We start from the raw sequence: 14294 nt of genomic DNA, 5'->3' as shown, positions 1-14294 counted from the left end.
CTCGTAAGAAGGTTTAGAAGAGTTTGAATGCAAAGTCTTTGAATCCAACATCTACTGTTGCCAAGTCTACTCGGCTCCATAGTCCATGGTTTTCCTCAGAGCTGGTATCCCTGAGGTTGAGGTCTCCTTTTCTTCAGGAGACTCCAAAAAGATTTTTCCAGGCCCCCCTTAGGTCCCCCTGAAGTCTTTCTGAGGCAAAGGTGAATAGGATGATGAGAAAATTCCTTAGAACACAGATCCAGATGGGGGGCCTTGTCGGCTCTGTGTCCCATCGGATCCGTGAGCCTTAAACCTTCTTTGCAGCCTTTTATCACTCCATCGCCTATTCAACCTGCTGTTTCAAAGCATTCTGATCTAAGATCCCTGAGAGTCAAACTGTCTGATCCAAAGATTCTGCAATCTTCCACTCAGGTGACTTCTCTGATCGATCATCTCCTACCCCACTGAGCCATTCCCTGTTCCCTCTTTGGATCCTGTGTCTGAATCTACTCTTCCTACACCTCAGGGGCAGGCAGCCTGGATGAGTTTCCAAGCAGTTCCCACCAGGGAACTCCCTACTTTTTCCGACACTTCTCCTGAGCACCCCACTGAAAAGGTTCCTCAGAAGAGGTCGTGCAAGAGGGAGGCACTTGGATTCCCTGCAGGAATCCCTGTCAGAAGACACTGATTTTGGTGAAGGGGAAGGGTCCCGTAGATCTCCACTTGCAGATGTCTCGTTTTGGAGGCATCTTGGAGATCCTTTGCCAGAAAGATGGTTGGTCTTCCCAAAACCCTTCCCAGGAGGAATCTATGTTCTTGGAAGCCTTCAGGTCTGGACCTTCTACATCTTGCATTGCCTCACTTGTAGATGAGCTTATAGACCTTGTCTCCTGCAGGGCATGGAAGGAGCTAGACTCTGTGGAACCGATCTTCAAATGCCCAGACAAGATTTTGAGTGCTATCTCTGACAGACAAAAATGGACCAAAGGAATCCCTGTTGATGCCATGGTTGTTGCGGCAGCTACTATAAAGGAGCTGGCTAAACAGTGCTCCAGTGTCCACCGCACTAATAGGGAATTTGGGGTGTTGGACAGGTTGGGGAAGTGAGTCCATGATTCAGCGACTTTTGCTTTATGGTTGCTGAATTACCGGGCACATTTCACTAAGTTACAGGGGATTTGGGAACTCTCTACCTCTATCCCTGGGTCCATGTTCGTAGAGGAACAAAAGTAATTTTTCCTCACAACTGGCCACCCTGCAGTACATTACTAACGCGTCCATGAGGTTAATCTTGCACATAGCTGAAGGTTCCTCACAGGCAAACAGTTCAGGCATAGCCATTAGGACACATGCCTGGATGCATTTGTGTGATTTTGCAGAGTTATTCAAGGTGTCATTCATCAATGCTTCCTTTGACAAATCTTCTGTTTAGGGCAACAGTTGCAGACACTTTCCTACAGTGAGGAAGATAGAAAGACCTTGTCTGCCATGGGAATTTTCTGTTCCGCAGAGACCTTTTTCTAGGAATGTACGTGGTGGTAAAACGTTGCGGTTCCGTAAATCTCAGGGACCTTTCCAAGAGTCATGTGGAGGCTATTCCCCCAGTGGCAGAGGGGGAATAGCTACAATGGAAGGCACCACCCACACGGCAGAGGGGATCATCAGATTTCAAGGGTCTCAAGATTCCTTCTCAGACAGATCCTTTCAGTGCCCCTGAAAGGTTGCCCGATTGTCCCCCTCTGGAGGCAGTCGGGGGGGGGGCACTTATCCTTGCACATAGTCTGGATAGCCATCACAAAAGATTCATGGGTGAAAGGATCATATCCAGAAGATATTTCTTTCCCTTTTTACAAGTTCCCCAAAAGAGAAGGAAATGTCTCCCCGACATTCCACTCCATCAAAGCAAGTTAGCAGCTCTAGAGATTCAAAGGATACTGGACAAAACATTATTCCAAGATGTCCTTCCAGACCAAAGAGGATTTGGAATTTACTCAAGGTTCTTTTTAGTGCCAAAGAAAACGGGGGACCTGAGATCCATTTTGGATATCTGTTATCTGAACCAGTTTGTAAAGAATTCCAAATTCTTGATGTTCACGATTCAGTCCATTTTGCCTCACCTAAAGAAGGATGACTGGATGTGCTGTATCAGTTTTCAAGACACATACTATCACATAAAAATGAACAGGTGCTCTCAAAGATTCCTACACTTCTGGCTGGGAGCCTGACATTAGCAGTTCAGAGCCCTACCCTTCGATCTCACCATAGCCCCCAGGGTGTTCACCAAATGCATGGCAGTGGTATCAGCTCATCTAAGACTGCTTTGATTCAGAGTGTTTCCTTACTTAGATGACTGGCACCTTACCGCACTGACCAGGCATCTTCTGGAAAGAGCCAGGGATTACTTGCTCCAACTATCTCACTGTCTGGGAATTACCGTCAGTCTGACCAAGTCACAACTTCAACCAGTTCAAGTCTTGGAGTTTATAGGGGCTCGTCTAGACACAGTCAGTTGTCTAGCTCTTCTGTCTCAAAGCAGAGTCCTTACTTTGATGTTGCATGTCAGACAGGTTCTATCTCATCCTTCTCCCTAGCAAAAATAGTACTCAAAGCTCTAGGGATAATGGCTGCTGGAATAACTTTACTACCCACTATTCACCTTTATATGAGAATTCTTCAATGGCTTCCAGCAGTGCAATGGTCTTTCATCAACATCCATTATGAGATCCAGTAAAATTATCATCCCAGGTTTGCCAAAAATCCCTGCTGTGGTGGATACATTCCAAGGAGATTTGTCAAGGACATCCGTGAATTATTCCTCCAGTCACCACGTTGACCACGGACACCTCCCAGTTGGGGTAGGGGGAGGGGCATTACTTGGGATGACCATACAAGGCATGTGGTCCCCCCTGAAGAGACCAATCTGCATATAAATGTCCTAGAGATGAGAGCGGTGCTTCTAGCATTGCAGGCCTTTCAGAGTTCTCTTCCCCTAGGAACTGTTGCTGTTCGACAGACATGTCAGTAGTCTGCTACATCAACAAGCACGGGGAACCAGGTCTTTATCCCCTTTTGCCGAGAAGCAGTGAGATTTTGGCAGTGGACAAATCTCCTCCATCCATTTTCTTGTAGTGATGTACATACCAAGGAAGTCCAGTGTCTTAGCAGACAAGCTCAGCAGGACCATCCTGACGCATCACGAGTGGTCTCTCAATCACTAGAAGATATGGTCTTCCACAAATGGGGTCAGCCATGCTGCGGTCTATTCACCTCTCCCCTCAACAGCAAATGCAGCAAGTTCTTTGCCCTAATTCCCCCTCAGGGATATTCACTGAGAGATGATGTAGTCCATGTTTGGCCCTCCGGTCTCCTTTATGCTTATCCTCCCCTATTTTTAATCCCCAAGTTTCTTCAGAAAGCGCTCCAGTTGTGCAAAGTAATCCTCATTGCCCCCTTTTGGCCTCTGCAAGTATGGTTTCCCTTCCTATAGTCTCACCTAGTGTGTCCTCCATGAACACTGGATCCCAGTCCAGACCTCTTGTCACACCCATCAGGGATGTTTCATCCAGGTATTGCAGGCCTTAAGTTGACGACACTCCAGTGCCAGTGATGGCTAGACATTCCAGGCTTTCCTCACCAGTTCGCCATATTCGTTCTTCATCTCACAAACCTTCCGCTACGAAGATTTATAAGAGTAAATGGAAGATGTTTTCTTTTTGGGCTCATCCGAGAGAGTTTGATCCTTTCACTGCTCCACCCCCTGCTGTTTTAGATTTCCTTGCCTCCAACTTTCAAAGCTGGGCAAGTTTCTCCACCATCAAAGTTCAGTTAACAGCCATCTCCAACTAGAGGTAATGATTCTTCTTTGGCTTCACCCAAGTTTTGTAAGTCCTTTCTCAAAGGTACCTTCTTACTTGCCCCCCCCCCCCCATTAGATACCCACTCCACCTTGGGACCTCACTTTAGCTGAAGGTTGGAAAATGGTCTTCCAGTTGGCCATAACTTCAGCAAGATGTATCTCTGAACTCCAAGCACTCTTCAAAACCACCATGTTTGATTTTACACAAAGATAGTTAATTTATGCAGTAATCCTTCCATTCTACCAAAAGTTGCCTCTGAAACAAATATCAATTAAGTGATCAATTTACCAGATGTTCTTCATCTCACATTGCTGCAGTCCTTACACTTGGGTAGTCCGCTGTCCTCGGTCGGCCCGAATATCAAAGTATAAGGCTGACGTCGGTCAAGGCGCATTTGACTGACATCAGGACGTCAGGGTACAAATGCGCATGACCGACGTCATATCCTCAGTCTTTTTTGCCGCATGGTCCGATGCAGAAGCAGCGTTGCAAGTGCCGTTCGGCGTTCTGAAATTTTTCGAATTCGGAGTTTCAGACCGAGTCAAAGTTGGCTAAGTACCCCGTTGGGGAATATTTTAGTTTTTTCTTGCCTCAGTGGTTTACCGGATGTCAGAAAAAGTGAATAACTGTATTTCTTGTGGGAAACAGATACCGCATAGAGATTATCATACTTTGTGTATTCCTTGTTTAGGGCCTGAGCACGACGTTGTTGGGTTTCGCTCTTGTGCTAGATTCAATAAGCTCACTATAAAGAGAAGGTTAGATTGTGCCAGGTTAGTCTTCGGGAAGCGGTGCAATTATAAAATGCCGTCGGATGCTCCGACGCCCGCTTCTTCGAAGAAGCGCAAGGACACAGCAGTGAAGCCTAGGTTAGAAGAACCGTCCGTACCGGACGCCGGTTCTTTAGAGGTGTCGGTGGAGCCGGTGGTTCCGCCGGAGGTTTCTTTGGAGTCCCAGGGAGAGACTTTGTTATTGCAGGATGTGGCCTCTCAGGAGGCAGGTCAGGCTGAAGGGGCTTCTCAGGTTACTGTACTCCCCTCCCTTCCTAGGGTGGTTAGGCCCTCTCCTTCTGTTTCCAAGGCTTCCCCCAGAGGCAGGCCAGGTTTAGCTTCAGTTGGTGTCACCCCTAGTTCTTCGGGAACTGTGCCCAAGAAGCATATGCTTAAAATGGCAGAAGATTTGATTACTTTGATTAGAGGTTCTTTGCCCCCTCCTGATAAGAGACCTAGGGTGGAACCTGAGCTAGGGAGTTTTGAGCAGGATTCGGATGTTTCATAGTCTTCGGCTGAAGACTTGCAGGAGTATTCTCCTTATTCTGATTCTGATGTGGATGATTCTACTCCTTCTGCTTCTCCTCCTGAGGATTTTTCTTTTTCAGAGACTCTTCATTCCATGAGGGAGCATTTTAAGTCGGAAGGTCAGGACTTCTCTGATTCCAGGAAAAGGCTTAGGGAATTTTTGTTTTTACCCCAGCATAGGCCTTTGGCTATACCTCCTGTTCTGGATGTGGTGGAAGATGTTTTTGCAGAGGCTTCTCTTAATCCTGATTCTTTGCCTCCTGCTCCTGTTAAACCGGATAGGTATTACAGGGTGCCTGAAGCTCATAAGTATCAAGAGTCCTAGGGCAGACCCAGAAACTGTTAGTCAGGGGCCTAAAGGTGTTAAGGCTTCTGTTGTCAAAAATCCGGTTCCTCCAGATAAAGAGGCCAGGGCTTTGGATAGATGGGGAAAGAAAGTTTATACTTCCTCCACCCTAGCTATGAGGGCTTTGAATTGCCAGTTTCACATGTTGAAATACCAAAACTATCTCCTTTCACAATTGAAGTCTAAGGTAGATGCTCTGGCGGAAGGTATTGAGTGTAAAGAGTTACAAGATTTAGTACATGTTTCTGAACAGGTGGGTAAGCATTCTTTGCAATGTGGTTTTGATGCTGTACAGGCCTCGTCTAGGGTGGCTGCCACTGGGTCAGTTCTTCGCAGGCACGCCTGGCTGAGGGATCAGAATTTATCTGGCCATGTTAAGACAAGGATTTTAGATGCTCCTTTACAATCTGATGTGTTGTTTGGTTCTCCTGTTGAGGCAGTCTTAAAGAAAATGGAAGACAAGGCTAAGTCTATGCAGACTGTTAAAGATTTTTGCAGGTTCAGCCTCCAAGTTTAGTAGAAATTGGCCTACCAAGGGTGGACGTATCCTTCTTATGATTCCCAGTCTACGGGTAGGTCTAGACGTGGTAGGGGCAGAGCTCAGGGCTCTTTTAGGCCTAGAACAGGGAGTTCACCTGCACAGTCTTCGGTGAGGCAGGGGTCAGTCCTTTCGTAAACAGACCCAATGACTTACCTTTTCAGCTGCCAGAGCATTCTCGTCTGGCAGCACCTTTGGGAGGAAGGTTGGCACTCTTCAAGGAAAATTGGAGTTTAATTACCCAAGACAGATGGGTATTGGATATCATACACCACGGTTACAGGTTTTATTTCCATACCTTGCCTCCTTTCAAAGGCATGCCAGACGTTCCTCCTCAGCAAAGAATAGAGGCCCACAAACAAATTTCTCTGTTACTTCAAATAGGGGCCATACAGCCGGTCCCTATGCCAGAAGTGGGCCTAGGATTTTATTCTCGCCTGTTCCTAGTACCAAAGAAAGGGAACACGTGGAGACCAATTTTGGATTTATCTACCCTCAACACTTATCTGGACATTCCCAAGTTCAAAATGTTGACGTTACAACAGCTTTTACCTCTGCTGGGCAAAGATCATTGGATGGTAACTTTGGATCTCAAGGAGGCTTACCTTCATGTTCCTATCAGACTGAGTTGCAGGAAGTATCTGCGTTTGGGCTGGGACTTCTCATTATCAGTTCTCTGCATTGCCCTTTGGCTTATCTACTGCCCAGAGTGTTCACAAAGTTATGGCTCCAGTGATAGCTTTCCTCAGGCTAAAAGGAATACAGATCTATCCTTATTTGGACGATTGCCTGATTCTGGCTCAAGGAAGGACGAGCTTCTTCATCATTTGGAATATGTGATAGCAGTGCTAAGATGCCTGGGGTATTCTGTGAGCGAAATAAAGTCCAGTCTAGTACCCTCTCAGGACATGTGCTTTCTGGGTGTAAGACTGAATACAGCATCCCAGATGGCCTTTTGACCCCGGACAAACAAAGAATCTTTCCCTTTACTTTCATCAATTGTCTCATCAGTCCAGGCTGACTGCAAGGACAGTCCTTCAAGCCTTGGGGTTCATGGCATCTTGTATTCTGGTGCTTCCCAATGCCAAACTGCATATGAGGAAGTTACAATGGTATCTCAAAAATGTATGGACACAGCACTGCCAGGATCTGGACACTGTCATTCAAATAATACCTTGCATTCAAAAGGAATTGTTGTGGTGGGCTCAGGAATGTCACCTAAACAAGGGACTCTCTGTGACCCGGCCAGAGGCGAGTCAGATTTTAATGACAGATGCCTCAGACAAAGCTTGGGGAGCTCATCTGAATGGAAAGTGGATACAAGACAAGTGGCCTGCCAGACTACAACACCTACATATCAACCTGAAGGAGATGTTAGCAATCCAGTTTGCATTAATAGCTTTCAAGGATTTACTTCTTCCAGGGCAGGTGTTGATTCTAACAGACAACACAACTGTCATGTGGTACATCAACAAGCAAGGGGGAACACATTCTTATCCTCTATGCAGGCAAGCAATGATTTTGTGGGAGACTGCTCTCAGTTTACAGCTAAATCTTCAGGCAAGGTTTCTGCCGGGAGCACAGAACTCCTTAGCAGATGTGTTGAGCAGACGAATTATGGATCCCCACGAGTGGAAATTGGATCCTCATGTATTTCAGAAATTGACAGTGTCATGGGGAACTCCAGACATAGATCTGTTCGCTTCTCCACTAAACCACCATCTGCCAAAGTTTTGCACAAAAAGATTTCATCCCACAGCTTGGAAAGTGGATGCTCTTTCTTTCAATTGGAGCAATCTTCATGTGTATGCCTTTCCACCTCTGCCTCTCCTCCCAAAGGTACTACTAAAGGCCAGACAGTACAAGCCAAGGATGATTTTGATAGCTCCAGATTGGCCTCGACAGCATTGGTACCCATTACTGAGAAGCCTGGTACGGGAGCCTCCATGGCCTTTGCCTTCGATTCCACACCTGTTGTCTCAGGAGGACAGTCATTTGCTCAATGTCAAGCTTCACTCTTCATCTAACAGCCTGGCATATTCTGTTTTGAACCATAGTGGGTCTCAACTTCCACAGCAAGTTTTGAATGTTATTTTGGAAGCTAGAAGGCCTAGTACAAGGAAAGTGTACGCAGATAAATGGAAGAGATTTTTATTTTGGAGTGCAGCAAAGGATTTTGATGTTTCTGAGCCTAATTTAAGTGTGGCTCTTCAATATCTTACTGAGTTACTGGACAAGGGTTTGTCCTTCTCTTCTATTAAGGTTCATGCTGCAGCAATTTGCTCACTATGATTGTGACCCACCATTGTTTTCTCAACCTTTGTTCAAGCAATTTCTTAGAGGGGCAAAGAATATAAGACCCCACGAGAGCTCCTACTCCTGCTTGGGATCTCAATTTTGTGTTGGAGAAACTTACTCTACAACCTTTTGAGCCTGCAGCTACTACCGAGTTGAAATATTTATCATGGAAGACTGCGTTTTTGTTGGCCATTACCTCTGCAAGAAGGGTTTCTGAGTTGCAGGCCCTTATGGCGGTTGAGCCTTTCTTAATTTTTCATAAGGATAGGGTATCTTTACGTACTAATCCTTCCTTTATGCCTAAAGTGGTTTCTAGTGTGGCTTTAAACCAAACTATTCATTTGCCTACTTTTTATGCAAACCCCCAAAATAAAGGGGAAAAGATTTTGCACACCTTAGATGTACACAGGCAGTTGCGATATTATTTGGACAGAACTAAAGGGTTCAGGCAGTCTTAGCAGTTATTTGTTTCCTTTGCTTTGAGTTCTCAGGGCAAGCCTGTGTCAAAACAAACTATTTCTAAGTGGATTGGGTTTTGCATTGCTTTCTGTTATTCCCATCATGGCAAGGAGATTCCAGCTGGGATTAGGCCTCATTCCACTAGGGCTACTGCCACTTCGACAGCTTTTTTAAGGGGGGTGGCAACTAAAGATATTTTGGAGGCAGCTACTTGCAGTTCAGTGCATACTTTCTCTAGGCATTATCACCTTCCACTTTATTCTAAATCTAGGGCTGGTTTTGCCACTGGTATTTTGCAGGGCATTTTGGCAGCTCCTTCTTCCTTATAGTTTTGCCATCCTCCCTTACCTCTGCTTTGGGATTCTACCCAAGTGTAAGGACTGCAGCAATGTGAGATGAAGAACATAGTACAGTTTTGTACCTACCATAAATGTAGATGTTCGAAGATCCACATTGCTGCAGTCCAATTACCCTCCCTCCTTCCCCTCTGTAGTTAGAGGCGGTTGTGTGGATTGGGTTGTCAATATGGTGTATATTGTATATATTGTACATATTTTTAGTGCAAGGGTGGTTGGTTGGTTGTTTGCTGTCTTTGGTTTTGACCTTTCTTTTAGGGTCTTCTGACATCTGGGGCAAGAAAAGACTGAGGATATGACGTCGGTCATGCGCATTTGTACCCTGACGTCCTGATGTCAGTCAAATGCGCCTTGACCGACGTCAGCCTTATACTTTGATATTCGGGCCGACCGAGGACAGCGGACTACCCAAGTGTAAGGACTGCAGCAATGTGGATCTTCGAACATCTACATTTATGGTAGGTACAAAACTGTACTTTTCTTTCCCACATTTGACAATAAAGGAGACTATACCTTTCATCTTTTTAGATGTACATAGGCAACTTCATTTTTACCTAAACAAGACTAAGGAATTTAGGAAAACCGATAAAGTATTTGTCTCCTTTTCTGGCAGTAAGATGGGAAAACCATTCTCCAAAACTACTGTAGCCAAATGGATAACAGATTGTATTTCCTACATTTATTCCTTGAGAGGCCTAAGCTTGTCAAGACAACCAAATGCATACTCAACTAGGTCAATAGTCACAATTGATGACATTTGTGCAGCTGCCACATGGTCTAATACTCATAGTTTTATTGTTCATTACAAATTAGACATCGTCTCCAGAAATAGAGCTGCATTTGGTATTGTGGTTCTCCAGAACATCCTTCCATGAGGGCCACCTAACTACTGTAGCTGGGGACTCTGTCCCATTCATTGAGGAGGGAATGAAAATGACATCAGATACAAAAGTTATGTACTCACCATATCTCTGCATCTGTGCTGTCCATTTTCATTCTTCCTCAACTTCCCTCCAACCTTTCCCCTATCCTTGTCTTTGAGAGGGACCTAACTGAATTGTTAAACACAAAAGCCAGAAGAAATAGCTGGATTGAACCCACTCAAAGTAATGCAGGCTGCAAATCACCACACAGTTGTAGAATGCAAAATCCACTTTATTAACTTCAGAACATAAAAATCCAAAGATGAGCGCTTTCGTCCAGAAAGATCTAGACTTCATCAGGCAATTTACCCCACATAGTTACTTCCTTCTTATACAGTTCAAACAGGAAGTTCCACCCAGTTATAAACTAATCAACTATGTCATTAAAAGCACAATATTTACAGTCACTGAATTTAAAAAGCAGACAAAATATACAAACTGGAAAAGTTCATGGAACACACCACCCTAAAAACACACTATAAGCACTGCTTCATAAAATGACAATGTACAATAAATATTTAAATAAGTTGAATGTGTAAAAACAATATGTGTAATTAAATACTAAAATCTAGATATAGTAGAAAATGTTAAGGGAAATAAATATATTTTAACATAATAAATACTGAACATGTGAATTATTTAAAATGTTAAAATGCATAATTTTTTTTTTTATCTTTCCAGTGCCTTTAGTTTTAAAATTGGGCTAATGGAAATATGCTCATTCAGGCCTGGCCAGTTCCCAGCATTCAAACGTAATTGCCAGTATAATTCTCTTTTCTCAAGTAATAGTGATCATGCACCACCCCTCATGTTGGTACTGATATTGTCTATAATAAAAAATTGGAACTTACGGTCATTGTACTCCAAAAACATGTTTGCTAAGAGAATTAGTGTATTTTTTATTCCTTATGTCATGTAGGTGTTTCTATATGCGATTTTTTTAACTTTCTATCAGTCTTGCCTATGTAAATGCAAGAACAGATGGTACACATGCATTACAGTACCTTTTGTGAAGTCACTCACCCTGGTAACTAAGTCATCAGTAATCACCCCTAAAAGTTTATTCACTAGCCGGGTGTCTGCGAACACATGTAGATAGTAACCTAGCCTTCAACCAACACGTGTCTGAGGTAGTAAGAAATTCCATCTATGCTGTTGAACTTAGGGGATGGCATCTAGGTCCAGAGAGGTTATTGTACCACTGTATTCAGCCCTCAACAAATCCATCATAATGTCTAGTGCCTTGTTTAGTATGTACCTGACCAGACACATGCAGCAACTGGAATGGCCATAAAGGTTCCTTGCAAAAGGAATACAGGGAGTAAACAAAATATCCTACTCTGATTGCGTCAAAGCCCTGCTTGCTTACTGTATATCATACTGACTACTGAAAGATGATCTTTGCCTGGCATACAAGGAATCCAAGCGTTGATGAACTTTTTGCGCATCCACAAAACAAACAGCATCAGAACTACTAGATCAAAAGAACTAAACGTTGTTTGCAATGTAAATAAGATGTTGAAAATACAAGTGCGTTTCTCAGAGAATTCCCATTCACTAGGACATATGACATATGAAGCAGAGTTCCTCCCTAACCCTATGTAAGAGCAACATGGACCAATAGGTTGGTAACGGGAAATTCACCCCTGGTCTGGCACCTGTGTTTCTGATGGACAAGAGGCAGTCAGTAAATCATCCCCTGTATAAATCAAATATTTGGAATGCACAGATAGGCTTATAAGGGCCCTAGTGGTTGTTAGCCTAGTATACACTTGTGAACCTAAGAGTCAATCACAAGAGGCTAGAAAAGACTGGGAAATGCGAATGGAAGGACAATGTACAAAGGAACAGTTGGCGGACATTTGTATGTCTCCCAAGTTTGCAATAAAGTCTAGAATGTTTAGGAGTTTTCTGTGGAAGTGCTTGCATGATCATTATTTTATTTTTTCTTTTGCAAAAGCAGACGTCAGATACTTTTCATCAGGTAGTCAGCAAATACTGGTGATGTGTGATTGGAAAGGGAGGGGTAATTGGGAACATACTTTTTGGAAATGCAATTGTCTGATTTTAAGAATTCCTTACAGAGTACTCTGTCAGAAAGGTCAGGGAAACAAGTTATCTTAACGAAGGAAATTATTCTTCTGAGCAGAGCTATAGAAACTGAATTGTCTAGAACAGGGGTGGGCAAACTTTTTGATTCGTGGGCCACATTGAGTTCTAACATTTGACAAAGGGGCCGGAACAGGAGCAGATAGATGGCATGCTTTGAAAACATCACCTCATTGGGGGGAAAAATACACATCTTGGCATATGGAGAAAACATGTGCTTTAATTTCCAATGAAAATGAAGAAAAGCATTACAATAAAATCTCTGACTTCGAAATGAGTCTTTAAACACTGAAAATCAAATAAATGACCATTTTATTTTAAAGCACTGAAAGTTCTGTTATCCTTCAGGATATCACCATCACTCTCCTCCTGACCGTCTTTTTTTTCAAAAACGGTAGGAGATGCAGATGTACTTGTCCTGTTCCTTTTATTCAATTTGTTTCCCCGGTGCCAAAAGTCAACAACGACCAGTGCAAGGACGAAACAGTTGCAGCAAGTCAGTCTGTGAAGCGTTATATTTGATTTGCACGCACTGTTTATTTTAACAACGTGCGTATCACGGAGACACACACATTTTAATGGGAGCAGTGTTGTTGGTCTCCTTTTTGGCATCAAAGTCTGGAGTTAGTTTTGTTGTGGCGATTCTCAGGATGGATCTGAGGTGTAGGTCTGTTAACTTGGATCTGTGGCTGGCTTTGTTGATGTTCATAACGCTGAAGGTCTGTTCACACACGAAGGTAGAGCCGAACAAAGCCAACATCATCTGCGCTTTTCGCCTTAGATTTGGAAACGCGGCATCATTGAGTGAAGCATAGAAGTCATTTAGTTTCAGAGAGCTGAACTTCTCTTTTAAGGCAGGGTCGGACTGAAGGTCGATCAGTTCGAGCTGAAGCTCCTCTGGAGCTGTTTCGGGGTCTTGTGACAGAGGAAAGGCCACCAATTGAAGTAAATTGTCAATTTTGTCGAAATCCAAAAACCAACGGCAGAATTCTCCGTGCAGTACATCCAGTGACTCACTGTATTTCTTTACTTTTGCTCCGGCCTCTTTCAGCGTGGCTAGTCTAGGAAAATGAGTGAATGACTTGTTCAAAATCTGCCTGGAGAATAAAGCCAGCTTGGATTTGAAGGCTTTCACGTTTGTGTACATGTCATGCACAAACTGCTCCTTCCCCTGCAGTTTCACGATGAGCTCATTCAAGTGTGAAAATACGTCCGTAGCAAACGCAAAGTCACACATCCAGCTCTTGTTGCTCAGCTCAGGAAATTCATCAGTCTTCCCCTGCCGCTCCAAAAACACGCCAATCTCCTCTTTGAGCTCCCACACTCGTTGAAACACTTTGCCCAAACTCAACCAGCGGACACGGGAGTGATAAAGCAGGTCCTGGTGATCCGTATCAGTTTCCTCCAGGAACGTAATGAACTGACGGTGCTGAAGTCCCCGTGCACGTATGAAGTTGACGAGTTTCACCACAGGATTCCCAACATGATTCAGCTGTAACACCGATTTACATAGAGATTCCTGGTGGATGATGCAGTGGAGGAAAATGACATCCTGGTCAGGGTTTTCATCTTTCACTTTATTCTGGATTCTCCTCAGCAGGCCAACGTTTCCCGTTAAATTCGGAGATCCATCTGTGGTGACGTTAACAAGCTTACTCCAGGGAAACTTCATGTTTTCGATGGCAGCAGACACCCGTTCAAACAAGTCCTCTCCCCGTGTTAGTCCTTTCAGAGACCCCATTGTCAAAAACTCCTCCGTTATTTCAAAAGTTTTGTTGATTCCTCGGATAAAATGAGGAGCTGAGCAGTGTCTTTGACATCGTTGCTTTCATCCAGTGCTAAAGAATAAAAAGTGAATGACTTCGCCTTTTGTTTAATCTGCTGGTGATATCTTCATCTATTAGTTCCACACGGCGCAGTCACTGTCCGCCGTGATAAACTTTCTCAAATTTGTCTTTGGTCTCCGGGCACAAAATACCTGCTGTCTCTACCATACATTCTTTTAAAAACCCGCCCTCAGACAGTGGTTTGCTGGCCTTTGCTATTTTGAATGAAAGCATAAAACTGGCCTTGGTACTTGACTCTTGAATGGCAGTTTGACGGTGAAAAAAACTTTGCTGAGCCTTCAAAT

At 43.9% G+C, this 14294-nt stretch overlaps 1 protein-coding gene across 1 annotated transcript in view; it reads left to right on the top strand.

Moving 5' to 3' along the window:
• Window positions 1-14294, top strand: part of SPTLC1 (serine palmitoyltransferase long chain base subunit 1) — a gene marked incomplete at its 5' end in the record, with an annotated part of 1612539 nt that overhangs the window by 1065940 nt on the left and 532305 nt on the right. The gene's annotated exons all lie outside the window — the stretch shown is intronic.

The sequence above is a fragment of the Protopterus annectens genome, chromosome 2.part0 (genome assembly GCF_019279795.1).
Source record: "Protopterus annectens isolate FY-2018-M chromosome 2.part0, PAN1.0, whole genome shotgun sequence".
NCBI classification, from domain to species: domain Eukaryota; kingdom Metazoa; phylum Chordata; order Ceratodontiformes; family Protopteridae; genus Protopterus; species Protopterus annectens.
This window is presented reverse-complemented; position numbering and strand designations above follow the sequence as displayed.